The sequence below is a fragment of the Dromiciops gliroides genome, chromosome 1, assembly GCF_019393635.1.
Source record: "Dromiciops gliroides isolate mDroGli1 chromosome 1, mDroGli1.pri, whole genome shotgun sequence".
Taxonomy (NCBI): Eukaryota; Metazoa; Chordata; class Mammalia; order Microbiotheria; family Microbiotheriidae; genus Dromiciops; species Dromiciops gliroides.
The window spans coordinates 748,153,520-748,170,250 of record NC_057861.1 but is presented as its reverse complement, the minus strand read 5'-3'; the positions used below and the strand labels follow the sequence as shown (position 1 = coordinate 748,170,250).

General features: G+C 37.3%; 1 pseudogene; it reads right to left on the bottom strand.

Moving 5' to 3' along the window:
• Window positions 1-6,389: 6,389 nt before the first annotated feature.
• Window positions 6,390-16,731, bottom strand: part of LOC122753964 — a 136,521-nt pseudogene continuing 126,179 nt past the window's right edge.

Here is a 16,731-nt window from a genome sequence, read left to right as displayed (position 1 = left end):
TGTCATAAAACAAATTTGGGAGAACTCCTTCTTCACCTATTTTTCCAAATAATTTGTATAATATTGGAATCAATTGTTCTTTAAATGTTTGGTAGAATTCACCTGTAAACCCATCTGACCCTGGGGATTTTTTCTTAGAAAGTTCATTAATGCCTTGTTCAATTTCTTTTTCTAATACAGGCTTATTTAAGGATTTTATTTCCTCTTCAGTGAACCTGGGCAGTTTGCATTTTTGTAAATATTTATCCATTTCACTTAGATTGTCAAATTTATTGGCATATAGTTGGGCAAAATAGTTCCTAATTATTGCTTTAACTTCCATTTCATTGGTGGTAAAACCAACCCTTTTATTTTATTTATTTATTTATTTTTGCAGGGCAATGAGGGGTAAGTGACTTGCCCAGGGTCACACAGCTAGTAAGTGTTAAGTGTCTGAAGCCAGATTTGAACTCAGGAACTCCTGAATCCAGGGCTGGTGCTTTATCCACTGTGCCACCTAGCTGCCCTCCACCCCTTTTATTTTTGATACTGGTAATTTGGTTTTCTTCTTTCTTTTTTTAATCAAATTAACCAATGGTTTAACTATTTTATTGTGTTTTTTTATAATACCAGCTCTTACTTTTATTGATTAATTCTTTAGTTTTCTTGCTTTCAATTTTATTAATTTCTCCTTTAATTTTCAGGATTTCTAATTTAGTATTTAATTGGGAATTTTTAATTTGTTCATTTTCTAGCTTATTAAGTTGCCTGCCCAATTCATCGATCTCCTCTTTCTCTTTTTTTATTCATGTAAGCAGTTAGAAATATAAAATTTCACCTTAGCACTTCTTTGGCTGCATCCCATAGATTTTGGTATGTTTTCTTATTATTGTCATTCTCTTGGATGAATTTATTGATTGTTTCTATGATTTGTTGTTTGACCTACTCATTCTTTAGAATGAAATTATTTAGTTTCCAATTAAGTTTCAGTCTACCTTTCCATGGCTCCTTATTACATGTAATTTTTATTGCATCATGATCTGAGAAGGATGCATTTACTATTTCTGCTTTTCTACATTTGACTATAAAGTTTTTGTGTTCTAATACACGGTCAATTTCTAAAAATGTGTCATGTACTGCTGAGAAAAAGTTATATTCCTTTCTATCCCCATTCAATTTTCTCCAGACATCTATCATGTCTAACTTTTCTAACATTCTATTCACCTCTTTTACTTATTTCTTATTTATTTTGTGACTAGATTTATCTAATTCTGAGAGGGGAAGGTTCAGATCCCCCACTAGTAAAGTTTTGTTGTCTATTTCCTCTTGTAACTCATTTAACTTCTCCTCTAAGAATGTGGATGCTATACCACTTGGTGAGTACATATTTAGTATTGATATTGCTGCATTATCTATAGTACCTTTTAGCAAAGATTTAGTTTCCTTCCTTATCTCTTAATTAGATCTATTTTTGCCTTTGCTTTTTCTGAGATAAGGATTGCTACCCCTGCTTTTTTTTTTTTTTACTTTAGCTGAAGCATAAAATATTCTGCTCCAACCTTTTACCTTTACTCTGTGTGTATCTCTCTGCTTCAAATGTGTTTCCTGTAAACAGCATATTGTAGGATTCTGGTTTTTAATCCACTCTGCTATTCACTTCTGTTTTATGGCAGAGTTCATCCCATTCACATTCAGTTATTATTACTAACTGTCTATTCCCCTCCATTCTATTTACCCCCTTTGTATTTTACCCCTGTTTCTTTCTCCCTTTATTCCTCCTCACCAATGTTTTGCTTCTTACCCCTATCTCCCCCAATCTGCCCTCCCTTTTATCACCCCCTCCCTTTTCTCCCTTGCTTCTTTCCTCCCTTCTATCAGTCCCCCCCTTCCCCTACCCTTTTATATCCCTAAAGAATAAGCTAAGTTTCTTTATCCAAATGAACATATGTTATTCTCTCTTTGAATCAAATCTAGTGAGAGTAAGGTTGAAACAATGTTCATCTCTCCCTTCTTTCCCTCCATTTTAATAGTTTTTTTGTACCTCTTCATATGATGTAATTCACTCCATTCCACCTCCCCTTTCCTTTTCTCCCCATAAACTCCCTCTTAACCCCTTAATTTTCTTTATATCATCACATCAAAGACAATTTCTATTTACACCCTCTGTGTATAATCCTTCTGTCTGCCCAAATACCTGTACAATTCTCAAGAGTTATAAGTATTATTTTCCCCTGTAGGGATGCAAACAGTTTAACCTTACTGAGTTCCTTTTTTCCCCATTTACCTTTTTTTTTGGCTGCACAATGGGGGTTAAGTGACTTGCCCAGGGTCACACAGCTAGTAAGTGTCAAGTGTCTGAGACCAGATTTGAACTCAGGTACTCCTGAATCCAGGGCCAGTGTTTTTTCCACTGTGCCACCTAGCTGCCCCACTGTTTACTTTTTTAAACCTCTCTTGAGTCTTGTATGCTAAGATCAAATTTTCTATTCAGTTCTGGTCTTTTCATCAGAAAAACCTTGAAAGTCCCCAATTTTATTGAATGCCCCATCTTTTCCCCTGAAAGAGAATGCTCAGTTTTGCTGGGTAATAGATTCTTGGCTGCGATCCAAACTCCTTTGCCTTCTGGAATATCATATTCCAAGCCTTGTGATCCTTTAATGTTGAAGCTGCCAGGTCCTGAGCAATCCTGACTGTGGTTCCTTGATATTTAACTTGCTTCTTTCTAGCTGCTTGGAGTATTTTCTCCTTCTCCTATTAATTCTGGAATTTGGCTACAATATTCCTTGGAGTTTTCTTTTTGGGTTCTCTTTCAGGAGGTAATCAGTGGATTCTTTCAATGACAATTTTATCCTCTGATTCTATAATATCAGGACAGTTCTGTTATGAAATAATGAGATTTAGCAGACACTCAAAGACCCACCTGGAGATTAATCTAGACTGATTGAATCAAGTGAGAGTGATTAACTGCTGATTAGCCTATTCAGGTTAATTGGATTGTAATCACACCTTGAGAACACCTTCAGAACCAATGGATTTTGATGATGCCAACCAATCAGCTTGAAGCAGTGTGTAAGGACTGCCTCTGTTCCAACCTATAAAAAGCTTCCATAATCAGTTTGCTGGAGAGAGTTGTGGCAGAGGACTTGAGGAAGAACCAGACCAGGCTGGAACTCTAGGCTAAATAGGCTTTTTTCTTAACTTTCTGAACTCCATGGGAATATCTGTATGCTTTAATAAATGTTTAATGCCCAAGGACTGGTGCTAAAGCTTCTAATTTAAGGAAACCACAATTTAGATTTTAAACGTCACAGTTCTCTTTAATAATTTCCTGGAATATGGTATCTAGACTCTTTTTCTGATCATGGCTTTCAGGCAGTCCAATAATTAGCAAATTATTTCTCTTGGATTTTTTTTCCAGGTCAGTTGTCTTTCCAATGAGGTATTTCACATTTTCTTCTATTTTTTAATCCTTTTGATTCTGTTTGACTAATTCCTGGTGTCTCATGGATTCATTATCTTCCAACTGTCCAATTTTAATTTTCAGGCATTGTTTTCTTCAATGAGATTATGCACCTTTTTTCCATTTGGCCGAATGAAATTTTCAAGGCATTGTTTTCTTCAGTGAGATTATGTACCATTTTTCCATTTGGCCAGATGAATTTTTTAAGCAATTGTTTTCTTTAGCCAATCTTTGTGCTTCCTTTTCCAAGCTGCTGATTCTTTTTTCACAATTTTCTTGTGTTGCTTTCATTTCTCTCCCCATTTTTCTTCTACCTCTCTCAGTTGACTTTTAAAATCCTTTTTGAGCTCTTCCAAGAAGGCTTTTTGTTCTTGAGACCAATTCATCTTCCCTCTTGAGGCTTCACATGTAGGCAGTTTGAGAGTATTGTCCTTATCTGGGTTTGTGTTTGCCTCTTCCCTGTCTACACAAAGGCTCTCAATGGTAAGAGCTCTTTTTTGTTTCTTACTCATATTGTACCTTTTTTTTTTTAAAGTTGATGTCAGCTCTGGGGGCACCAGGGACCCTGTTTCAAGGTTCTTGTGCTGGGGTATAGGGGCTGTGTCATGGACTTTATACACTATGGCTTATGGATTTATCATCACCCTGGGCTCACTCCCAGCAGGCTGGGATGAATGGCCAGCCCTGGTCACTCCTTTCCTGTGGGTAGCCCTCTAGCTGGCATCCTGCCCTCTTGGTTGGTGCTGGTGGATTTCACCACTGGCCTGCCGCACCCCTAGCTTGTAGACCCAGGATCCAGGGGCCTTAGTTGCTCTGCTGTGGCCTATAGCTTCCTGCTGACTTGCCCTGATCCCCTCCACGCTGCTGTGCTATGCTGCGGTGCATTGCGCCTCCCTTTTGCCCGAGCGAGACAGGCCTTTCCTGAAGTCTTCTAAATTATCTCTGGTTGGAAGACTGTGTCTCTCTGTCTCTTTGCAAGTTCTGTAGTTTCAGAATCAATCCAGAGGCTTGATTTAATGTTCTTTTTGAGGGAACCGAAGGAGAGCTCAGGCAACCCACTGGCTTCTTTCTGCCAACTTGGCTCTGCCCCTCTCTCCATGTGTTTCTATACACAAAATGTTGGTTTTTAATATTATTGGTATTTTTTTGCAATTATATGTAAATATAGTTTTCAACATTCATTTTTTATCATAAAAGTATTCTATTTTTTCCACCTATATGTAAATATAGTTTTCAACATTTGATTATATGAGATTTGGAGTTCCAAATTTTTCTCCATTCCTTTCTTCCCTTCCCCTACTCTAGACACAAAGCAATCTGATATATGTTATATATGTACAAACACATTAAATATATTTCTGTATTAGTCATTTTGTGAAAGAAGAATCAGAAGAAAAGGGAAAAGCCATGAAACAAAAAAATTTTTAAAGTAGAAACAGTATGGCTCAATATGCATTCAGAATCAACAGTCCTTTTTTGTGGATATGGTGAGCATTTTCCATCATGAGTCCTTTTGAATTACCTTGGATCATTGCGTTGCTGAGACGAGTTAAGTCTATCATAGTCATAGTTGATCATCCCACAATGTTGCTGTTACTTCAACATTCAATTTTGTAAAATTTAGTGTTCCAGGTTTTTTTTTTCTCTCTCCCTTACCTCCCCTGCTCCAGAAGCCAGCAAGCAATCTGATAGATCTTATATATTACGATGATGTTAAACTTATTTCCACATTGGTCATGTTGTAAGAGAAGAATAAGAACAAATGGAAAAAAACACAGGAAAGAATACACAACAACATAAAAGCAACAATGAAATTGAAAATACTTTGCTTCAATCTGCTTTCAGACTCCACAGTGCTTTTTCAGCAGGTGGAGAGCATTTTCCATCATGAGTCTTTTGGCATTGTCTTAGATCAGTCTATTGTTAAGAAGATTTAAACCTATCACAGTTGATCATCACACAATGTTGTTGACACTGTGTACAATGTTCTCTTGGTTCTGTTCATTTCACTCAGCATCAATTCATGTAACCCTTTCCAGGTTTTTTCTGAAAACTGTCTGCTTATCATTTCTTACACCATGAATATATTCCATTACATTCAGATGCCACAACTTTTTTAGCCATTCCCCAACTGACGGACATCTCAACTTCCAGTTCTTTGCCACCATGAAAAAACAGGTATAATTATTTGTGTAAATGTGGGTCCTTTTCCCTTTTTGATGATCTTTTTGGGGTATATACCTACTAGTGGTATTGCTGGGTCAAAGGGAATGCACAGTTTTATAGTCATTTGGGCATGAATCCAAATTGCTCTCCAGAATGCTTGGATCAGTTCACAGTTCAACTGACAGTGAACTAATCTTCCAATTTCTCCACATCTCCAACATTTATCATTTTCCTTTTGTCTCTTATTTACCCATTGGATAGTTGTGAGGTGGTACCTCACAGTAGTTTTAATTTGCATTTCTCTAATCAGTAGTGATTGAGAACATTTTTTCATATGGCAATAGATACCTTTATGTTCTTCATCTGAAAACTGCCTGCTCATATCCTTTTATTATTTCTCAGTTGTCTTGAATTCTTAGAAATTTGATTTATTTTCCTATATATTTTAGAAATTAGGCTTTTATCAGAAACACTGGCTGTAAAAATTGTTTCCCAGCTTCCTGCTTTCTTTCTTTTTTTTCACATTTTTAAAAATTAAAAAATATGGTGCCAATTTTAGCTAGATTTTATTCTCCAGGACAAGAATTGCATTTCCACTTATTTACAGGACTGATAAAGTGCAATGTTGTTCACTTCTCTCCCTCTGCACACCTTCAAGTATTCAGAATGCCCAGATTTATGCAGTAGCTTAAATGTTAACTTTTAAACTGCTACTACATTGGCTACAAATTTGAGTCCTTCAATTTTTGGAAAGCTGTGAGGAATGCTCTTTCTGCTGGTGAGTTTAGTTGGCTTCTTCAGTGGTGGGTCCAGAAGAAGCACCTCCAGATGGGGCTGCTCCACCCGCTGGGAACCTACCAGGCATGCCTCCTGGCATGCCACTTGCACTATGGTGCAGCTTAGTGGTGATGGGGTTGCAGACCTCCAATTCTTTCTGCTGATGCTCAAATTCTTCCTTCTTATCCAGCCAGTTGATTATTTCATTACATTTGTCAAGGATCTTCTGTTTGTCTTCATCACCAATCTTACCCTGCAGTTTCTCATCTTCTATGGGATTCTTCATGTTAAAAGCAGAAGATTTCAAGAGAATTCTTGGAATGAACCTTGTCTCTCTGCTTCTCATCCTCAGCCTTGTATTTCTCAGCCTCCTGGACCATTCGTTCAATGTCTTCTTTGCTCAGATGACCTTTGTCTTTGATGATGGTGATCTTGTTCTACTTTCCTGTGCTCTTATCCATAGCAGAAACATTGAGGGTGCCATTTGCATCAATGTCAAATGCTTGGTGTGGATGGTGGTATCATGTTTGATCAGAGCTGTCATAACTCCACTAGTAGTCTCAGTTCCAAGGGGAAAAGGAGTGACATCCAACAGCAGTAAGTCCTGCACATTCTAAGATTTATCTCCAGACAAAATGGCAGCCTGGAGAGCTGCGCCATAGGCAACAGCATCATCAGGGTTGATACTCTTGTTTAGCTCTTTGCCATTGAAGAAGTCTTGCATAACTTCTGGATTTTGGGGATTCGAGTGGAACCACCCACCGGGATGATGTCATGAATCTGTGATTTATCTAGTTTGGCATCTCTTAAGGCTTTTTTCTTCTTTTTTCTTTTTTTTTTTTTTAGTGAGGCAATTGGGGTTAAGTGACTTGCCCAGGGTCACACAGCTAGTAAGTGTTAAGTGTCTGAGGCCAGATTTGAACTCAGGTCCTCCTGACTCCAGGGCCGGTGCTCTATCCACTGCGCCACCTAGCTGCCCCTCTTAAGGCTTTTTTCATGGGGTCCAGTGTGCCTCGGAAGAGATCAGCATTCATCTCTTCAAAACAGGCTTGGATGATTGAGGTTTAGAAGTCAATACCTTCACAGAGGGAATCAGTCTCAATACTGGCCTGGGTACCGGAAGAGAGGGTGTGCTTTGCATATTCACAAGCAGTACGCAGATGTAAAACAGCCTTCTTGTTCTCACTGATGTCTTTCTTGTGCTTACGTTTGAACTTGGCAATGAAATGGTTGACTATGCAGTTGTCAAAGTCCTCCCCACTCAAGAGGGTGTCCCCAGCTGTGGACTTGACCTCAAAGATGCCATCTTCAGTGGTAAGAAGGGAGCCATCAAAAGTACTACCTCCAAGGTCAAAGATCAACACATTTCTCTTGGCACCAACCTTTTTGTCCAAGCCATAAGCAAGAACAGCAGCAGTTGGCTCATTGATGATTCTAAGTACATTTAGACCAGTGATGATTCCAGCATCTTTGGTGGCCTGATGCTTGGAATTGGTGAAATAGGCTGGTACTGTGATCGCAGCATTTGTGACAGTCTTCCCAAGGTAAGCTTCTGCAATTTCTTTCATCTTAGTCAAGACCATAGAAGATACTTCTTCTGGATAGAAACTTTTGGTCTCCCCTCTGTATTCCACTTGGACCTTGGGCTGCCTGCATCATTCACCACCATGAAAGGCCAGCGCTTCATATCTGACTATACAACTGCATCATCAAATCTTTGACCAATCTGATGGTTGGCATCAAAAACTGTGGTGGTGGGGTTCATTGCAGCTTGATTCTTTGCAGCAACACCAATTCAATGTTCTGTGTTGGTGAAGGCCATGGAGCTTCGGGTGGTCCTGTTTCCTTGTTCATTAGCAATGATCTCCACTTTCCCACATTGGAAGACTCCCACACAGGAGTAAGTGGTGCTGAGATCAATGCCAACTTTGGGTCCTGTTAAGGGCTAAAATTCTAGCTAAACTGTCTAAACTATTTAATGAGTGTTCGCCAATAAATTATAAGCTTTAGCAAGAGTTAGGCTTTTAAGCATTTATTAAGGAGAATAAGAATTTGGTAAAGAAAAAGAAAGGCCTAGATTCCTATCTATTAAAGGGAGAGCACATTTCTAGCTCCGCTCTCCGCCAGAGTCCAAAAGGAAGAGACCCTCCGTCTCCTCCTTCCTCCTCCCACTAGTCCGCGTCACTTCCTGATACCAAAGACTCCTGGTCTTGCCCTCAAAGACCTTCGCTTCATGGGCAGAACTCTTCTACAGTTAGTATCCAGCAGGTGGCGTTATTCCAATCGTTACAGTCCCCCCTGTTGTTCCTCAAGAAACAAAATGTTTCCTTGACGGAACAGTCCCTTTGACATGGTTGCTGGGGAGTCAGTAGTCATAGCTGACCACTGTGGAGGAAGAAGGGCTGCTACTGCACTGAGTAGTCCTGCTTTCTTTCTAATCTCTTTGCATTGCTTCTTTTTGTACAAAACCTTTTTAGTTTAATGTAATCAAAATGATGCATTTTGCATTTCATAATATTTTTAAACTCTTGTTTGGTCATAAATACTTCTCTCCATAAATCTGAGAGGGAAATTATTCCTTTCTCTCCCAATTTGCCTTTGATATCACCCTTTATGAGTAAATCATTTTTGCATTTTGACCTTATTTTGATATATAAAGTGTAAGATGTTGGTCTATGCCTAGTTTCTGCCATACTGTTTCCCAGTTTTCTCAGCAGTTTTTGTCAAAGAGTGAGTTCTTTTCCCAGCAGCTGGAGTCTTTGAGTTTATCAAATAGTAGATTACTATAAGTCATTTACTACTGTGTCTCCTCTGCCTAACCCATTCCACAGATCTACCACCCTATTTCTTAGCCAGTACCAAATAGTTTTGATGACTGCCACTTTATACTATAGTTTTAGATTTGGTGTGGCTAGCCAACTTTTCTAGGCATTTTTTTCATTAGTTCTCTTGATATTCTTTACCTTTTCTTCTTCCAGATGAATTTTATTACTTTTTTCTAGATGTATAAAATGTTTTTTGATGGTCTGATTGGTATGGCACTGAATAAGTAAATTAATTTAGGTAAAATTGTCATTTTTATTATAGTAACTCTACCTACCCACGAGCAATGGATATCTTCCCAATTATTTAGATCAGATTTTATTTGAATAAAAAGTATTTTGTAATTGTGTTCATAGAGTTCCAGGGTTTGTCTTGGCAGGTAGACTCCTTCTAACTTTTGCCGCTGAGCTTTGTTGGTCATGTGTAGATACACTCATGATTTATGTGGATTTATTTTACATGCTGCAACATTGCTAAAGGTGTTGTTACAAATAATTTTTTAGTTGATTCTCTAGGATTCTCTAAATATACAAACATATTTGCAAAGAGTGATAGTTTTGTTTCTTCCTTGCCCATTCTAATTCCTTCAATTCCTTTTTCTTCTCTTCTTGCTAAAGCTAACATTTCTGGTACAATATTAAATAATAGAGGTGATATTGGACATTTCTGTTTCACCCCTGATCTTATTGGTGTGTTGTTTAAAATCTAAATTGTTGGTCCTAATCTGCACCACCCACCCCCCAGTCTTGGGGGGGGAAGCTGGCTAAAATCACTGATAAATTCAGCAAGAGTTTAGGCTTTTAAAGATTTATTAAAGCTTGGATCTATTTGGTATAGCCAAAGAGACAGAAACCTTTCCTTTCCTAGCAGCCCATGTGAAATTCTGCCACCAAGCCAATGTCCTGAACAACAAGAGACACTCCTGTTCTCCCTCTCTGTTACCATGCCTCTATTCCTCACCAAAAAGAGACTCCTTCTGTGAGTGTCCACTTCCTAGTTCCTCTCTCCCTCCCTGAAAGGGGAGGTCCTTCCAGCTGATTGGTTGAGAGTGGTCTCTTGTTGATGTCAGTAGTACACCACCTCTGAGAACATCACTCAGGGCCAGCCAGGTGTGGTCCCCATCCAATCATCCTTAAGTAGGTACTTAGTTTCTCATTCTCACCCCATTCAAATAATACTAAATCAGTCAGGTGGGACCCCTGGGCATCTGCCAAATTCCATTATTTTATCACATTGGGAATGCCTCTAACTTTCCCCCATTACATATAATGTTTGCTGATGGTATTAGGTAGATACTGCTTATCATTTTAAGGAAAGCTCCATTTATTCCTGTGCTATCTAGTTGTTTGTTGTTTGTTTGTTTTTTGGTGAGGCAATTTGGGTTAAGCACCTAGCTGCCCCCTATCTAGTGTCTCTAATAGGAATGAGTGCTGCATTTTGTCAAAAGCTTTTTCTCCATCTATTGAGATAATCACATGATTTGGGTTACTTTTGTTATTGATGTGGTCTATCATGTTGATAGTTTTCCTAATGTTGAACCAGCCCTGCATTCCTGGTATAAATCCCACCTGCTCATAGTGTATTATCCTGGTGATAAATTGTTGTAATCTCTTTGGTAATATTTTATTTAAATTTTTGGAATTGGTATTTATTAGGAAAGTTGATCTATAATTATCTTTTTCTATGTTGACTCTGCCTAGTTTACTTATCAACACCATATTTGTGTCATAAAAGGAATTTGGTAGAACTCCTTTACCTATTTTTTCAAATAATTTATATAGTATAGGAATTAATTGTTCTTTAAATTGTGGTAAAATATGAAAGTTTTTAACAGTCGGTTAGGATAACTGAAAGATGCCAGTTTTTCAAGGACCACCCTTTTGGGGAGGAGATGAACAGTCCACCTGCTGCGCATGTCAGACTGCCTGCGGGGCACTTGACTTCCGGGGTGGAGAGAACGGAAGTAGAGGCTTTTGCCTGCTTGGCGGGACTCCTGACGGCGCGGCACTGACTCTCTCTCTCCAAAGGTGGCCTTTTCGGTTTGGTGAGTTTTTATAAGGAATATAGACTAAGCTTAGACTTAAGACGATTTGTATTGTGTTTCTACTTTCCTATCCTTCTAATCAACATCACCTTGTGACTACCATAACAATAAATAAAAAGGTCTATCTAGAAAACCAAAAGCTTCTTCCATTTACTAGTTTGGGAGATAAATTAAGGGAAAGGTTAAGTAGGGGAGATTTATGATCTAATATCCAATTTTAAATCTTACAAAATGTTTGGTAGAATTCACTTGTAAAGCCATCTGGTCCTGGAGATTTTTTCTTAGGGAGTACATTGATGGCTTGTTCAATTTCTTTTTCTAAAATGGGCAATTTATATTTTTTGTAAATATTCATCCATTTGTAAATATTAATTCCATTTTCTTTAGATCATCAAATTTAATAGAAAATATTTTGGCAAAATAGCTTTGTTGGTTATTGCTTTAATTTCCATTTCATTGGTGTTTAATTCAACCCTTTCATTTTTGACACTAGTAATTTGGTTTTCTTCTTTCTTTTTTAAATCAAATTAACCAAAGATTTATCTATTCTATTGATTTTTTTTCATAAAATCAGCACAGTTTTATTTATTAATTCTATAGTTTTCTTCCTTTCAATCTTATTAATCTCTCCTTTGATTTTAAGAATTTCTAATTTAGTATTTAATGGGGATTTTTTCATTTGTTCTAGCTTTTTTTAGTTGCATGCCCAATTCATTGATCTCTTTTTCTGTATTTTATTCATATAAGCATTTAGACATATAAAATTTCCCCTAAAAACTAATTTAGCTGCATCCCATAAGTTTTGGTATGTTATCTCATTGTTGTCATTCTCTTTGATGAAATTACTGATTTTTCTATGATTTGTTGTTTGACCCCCTCATTCTTTAGGATGAGATTATTTAGTTTCCAATTATTTTTTTGAATAACTTTTTTCCTGTTTATATTTTTATACTTCTGTCTTTAAAGATCTTCAAATATCAAATTTTCTGCTCAGTTCTGGTCTTTTTACCAGTAAAGCTTGAAATTCCTGTATTTCATTGAATGTCCATACTTTCCCCTAACAGATGATGCTCAATTTTGCTGGGCAGTTGATGGTTGCTTGCAATCCAAGCTCCTTGGTCTTATGGAATATCATATTCCAAGTCATTTTATCCTTTAATATTGAAAGCTGCCAGATCCTGGTAATCCTGACTGTGGTTCTATGTTATTTAAATTTTTTTCCTGGCTGCTAAAGCTAACAAGTAAATTATTACTTCCTTTTCTATTTGCCTATGGCATCACTTTTTTTTCCTGATAAAAATATATTATTTTCTAGTTACATGTAGAGATAGTTTTCAACATTTATTTATATAAGATTTACAAGTTCAAAATTTTCTCCCTCCCTCCCCCCTCCTCCCTCCTCCCCTCCCCTAGACAGCAGGTAATCTGATATAGGTGTATATATATATATATATATATATATATATATATATATATATATATATATATATATATAATAACATTAAACATATTTCTGCATTAGTCATGTTATAAGAGAAGAATCAGAGCAAAAAAGGGAAAACCTAAAAAAAGATAAACAACAAAAGAAATAGTATGTTTCAATCAGCATCCATATTCCACAGTTCTTTTTTTTCCTGGATTTGGAGAGCCTTTTCCAACATGAGTCCTTTGGAACTTTCTTGTACCATTATATTGGAGAGAAGAATCCAATCTATCATAGTTGATCAACACATAATGTTGACTATGACATCACTCATATCTAGATCATGGACCCATCTCAACTTTACTTTGATGTGTCATGTGAGATGTCAGTCTATGCCTAGTTTCTGTCATACCATTTTCCAATTTCCCAGCAGTTTTTGTCAAAGAATGAGTTCTTATGCTACAGGCTATAGATTTTGAGTTTATCAAACAGGAGATTGCTCTATTCATTTACTGCTGTGTTTTGTGTGCCTAACCTATTCCACTGATCCTCTACTCTATTGCTTAGCCAGGATCAAATAGTTTTGGTAATTATTGCTTTATAATATAGTAAGATCTGGTATAGCTAGACCACCTTCCTTTGCTTTTTAAAAATGAATTCCCTTGATATTCTTGACCTTTTTTCTGCTAGATGAATATTTTTACCAGTTTTTCTAGTTCCATGAAATAATTTTTGGTAGTTTGATTTGTATGGCACAGAATAAATAAATTAATTTAGGTAGAAACTATCTTTTCTATTATATTAGCAAAGCCTACCCATAAGCAATTGATATTTTTCCATTGGTTTGGATCTGATTTTATTTGTGTGAAAATTGTTTTGTAATTCTATTAATATATTTCCTGGGTTTGCCTTGGCAGGTAGACTCCCAAATATTTTATATTGTCTACACTTATTTTAAATGCAATTTATCCTCCTATCTCTTGCTGCTGGACTTGGTTGGTCCTCCTTTTCCATCTAGATCATTGTCCTGCCACTCTCCCTTAACACCCTTTCCTTTTTACTAATTCATGGAAGCTCTGGTGGAAATTTGCCTGTGACTCTGTCTCTTCTGTCTCATCTCTCTCTCACTTAGTGATCTCCTATCTCTTCACCCAAGTTTTCACCATAATCTCTTTGCAGAGTACTCCCAGGTCTCTCTCTCCAGGGCTCCAGACCCAAACTTGCACCTCTTAGGATGCCCCAGTGACATCTCCAACTCAACATGTCCAAAACTGAACTCATTACATGTTCCTGAAAACTCATCCCTCCTTCACACTTCCCTCATTTTTTTGAAGCACCCTCCTTCCAGCACCCCAGGCTCACAACTCGATTCCCAGTCAGACTCACCTGGCTTACCAAATCAGTAGCAGAATCTTTCCATCTCTCCCCCACAGTTTTCCCATCTATCCCCTTTTCTCTTCACCCAGAGCCATGTTCATTCCAAGTCATTTAAGAGCCTCCAAATTGGTATCCCTGTCTCAAGTCTCAGTTCTGCTCCAAGAAGTCCTTCGAACATCTCCCAAAGTGGCTTTCCTAAAGTTCAAATCAGGCCCCGTCACTGCCCTTCCCAGACTCCAAGGGCTCCCTCTGCATCAGTGGCCCTTAACCTGGGGTCCATGAAATTGTTTGCTTAGTGTTTTGACAATTATATTTCAATACAATTTGTTTCCTTTGCTTTTATTTATTTTATTCCTTTGCTTTATATTTATTTTATTTTATGCATTTCAAAACATGTTTCTGAGAAAGAGACCAAAAATTTCGCCAGACTAACTAGAGCATCAAGACACACATAAAGGTTTAAAACCGTGGCTTTAAGATAAAAAAGAAATCTCTTTGTTTGACATTCAAAGCCTTTCATGACTGGTCCCTTCATACTTCTCCACTGTATATATTCTTGCCCTCCACTCTATGGTCCAGACAAATAAGTCCCATTACTGTTGTTTATGCACAGTTCTCCATCTCCCCCTTCTGAGCCTTTGCTATGGCTGTCCCCCATGCCTGGAAGGCACTCCCTCCTCATTCCCAATTCTTGGAATTTCCTTCAAATTCCAGCTCAAGCATCACTTTCCAGACTCTCCCCATCTGCTAGGGCCTTCTCTTCATAACCACCTTGTATCTATTCTGCAAATACCATATATGTGTCTATCTATACATGGATGTATGTATGTGTTTGTATGAGCATGTTTTCTTGGGTGGTCTTCAGTTCATCATCTTTTTGAGGGTCAGCAGACCTTTTGATCTTTGTCTTTGTATCCTCCCACTGCCTGGCTGCCTGCCTGACATATACTAGGTGCGAAATCAATACTTGTTAATTGATGTCATCCTCCCAGGAACTATATAAGTATGTCTAAATCTGCTGTTTCACCCTGGGAAGCATGATCCATGCTGGAAATGGTCATCAGCCAAAGGTGGAATCGACAGGAAGGCCTGACAGCTCCAAGGCCTAACATTTGAAGATCAGCTGCATGATCATAATAAGGAAGTTGTTGGGCTTTTTCAATATTAAAGGTTTTTTTTTTTCAAATAAAATGTAAAGGTAGTTTTCAACATTCAGCTAGTAAGTGTTAAGTGTCTGAGGCCAGATTTGAACTCAGGTACTCCTGACTCCAGGGCCGGTGCTCTATTCACTGCACCACCTAGCTGCCCCACAAACAATCTGATAATTTATATATTATAATGATTTTAAACATATTTCCACATTAGTCATATTGTAAGAGAAGAATCAGAACAGAAGAAAAAAACACAGGAAAGAATAAACAACATAAAAGCAACACCAAAAATGAAAATAGTGTGCTTTAATCTTCATTCAGGCTCCATAGTTCTTTTTCTGAATGTAGAGAGCATTTTCCATCATGAACCTTTTGGAATTGTCTTGGATCATTGTATTACTGAGATGATCATCGCACAATGTTGTTGATACCATGTACAATGTTCTCTTGCTTCTATACATTTCATTCAGCATAAATTCATGAGTCTTTTAAAAATTTTTCAACATTTGTTTTTATAAGATTTTGAGTTCCAAATTTTTCTCCCTTATTCCCATCCCTCCCACCTCTGCAGGACAAAAAGCAATCTGACATAGGTAATATATGCACGATCACATTCAACATATTTTTCTATTAGTCATGTTGTGAAAGAAGAATCAGGACAAAATGGGAAAACCTCAAAAAAGAAAAAAATACAAAAAAGAGTAGAAATAGTATGGTTCAATCTACATTCAGATTCCACAGTTCTTTTTTCTGGATGTGAAGAGCATTTCCCATCAAGAGTCCTTTGTAATTGTCTTGGCATTATCTTTCACAGTATATCATTACACAAAGTCATTGTTACTGTGTACAATGTTGTGCTGGTTCTGCTCACTTAATTCAGCATAAGTCCACTGAAGTCTCTCCAGGTTTTTCTTAAATCTGCCTGCTCTTCATTTCTTATAGCCAATAGTATCCCATTACATTCATATACCACAACATGTTCAATCATTCCCCAATTGTTAGGGATTGATTTCCAATTCTTTGCCACCACAAAGAGAGTATGTATATATAAATATGTGTGTGTGTGTATGGATACACATACATGCACACACTCTCCACATTAGGTATAAAATGTTGGTCTATGCCTAGTTTCTGCCATACTATCTTCCAGTTTCCCCAACAGTTTTTTGTCGTATTTAGAAGCTGGAGTCTTTCAGTTTATCAAACAATAGGTGACTATAGTCATCTACTACTATGTCTCCTATGCCTAACCCATTCCACAGATCTACCAATCTATGTCTTAGCCAGTACCAAATACTTTTTTTTTTAGTAACAAATACTTTTGATAACTGCCACTTTGTACTTATAGATTTAGATTTGGTTTGGCTAGCCCACCTTTCTAGGCATTTTTTTCATTAGTTCCTCTGATATTCTTTTTATTTTAGTTTTTTCTTCAGTTCTTTTATTTGAGGTACAAAAACCCTATAATATGTGCCTATTATTCTCTATTCTCCCACTTGTTTTTGTTTTTGTTTTGTTTTTTGGTGAGGCA